This window comes from Priapulus caudatus, unplaced genomic scaffold (genome assembly GCF_000485595.1).
Source record: "Priapulus caudatus unplaced genomic scaffold, Priapulus_caudatus-5.0.1 Scaffold1493, whole genome shotgun sequence".
In the NCBI taxonomy this organism is placed as follows: Eukaryota; Metazoa; Priapulida; class Priapulimorpha; order Priapulimorphida; family Priapulidae; genus Priapulus; species Priapulus caudatus.
The window spans coordinates 34,861-35,278 of NW_014578554.1; the positions used below are offsets into that span (position 1 = coordinate 34,861).

The 418-nt window shown below is 48.1% G+C and overlaps 1 protein-coding gene across 1 annotated transcript in view; it reads right to left on the minus strand.

Annotated features, from left to right (window-relative positions):
- The window catches only part of LOC106816809 (trichohyalin-like), a 34,547-nt gene that overhangs the window by 13,862 nt on the left and 20,267 nt on the right, over positions 1-418 (minus strand). The gene's annotated exons all lie outside the window — the stretch shown is intronic.

Here is a 418-nt window from a genome sequence, read left to right on the forward strand (position 1 = left end):
CAATTCGATTCTAAATGTGGAGGATGGGTGTTAGTGAGAGAGGGGGAAAGAGATGGAAAGCAATGCTAAAAAGGGAACGAGACGGGAGGAGACGAAGGAAGGAAGAGAGACAGAGACACAGGCGGAAGTGATAGAGATGGATGGGGAGGGAAGCAAGGGGAGAAAAAAAGAGATAGTGGGAAGAAAGGGAGTGAAAGAGAGAGAGAAAGAGAAAGAGAGCAAAAAAATAGGAAAGTGAGGATTATAGAGAGGGAGATAGAGAATGAAGAAGGGAGGGAGATGGCGAATGAAGGAGGGAGGGAGATAGCGAATGAAGGAGGGAGGGAGATAGCGAATGAAGGAGGGAGGGAGATAGAGAATGAAGGAGGGAGGGAGATAGAGAATGAAGGAGGGAGGGAGATAGCGAATGAAGGAGGGA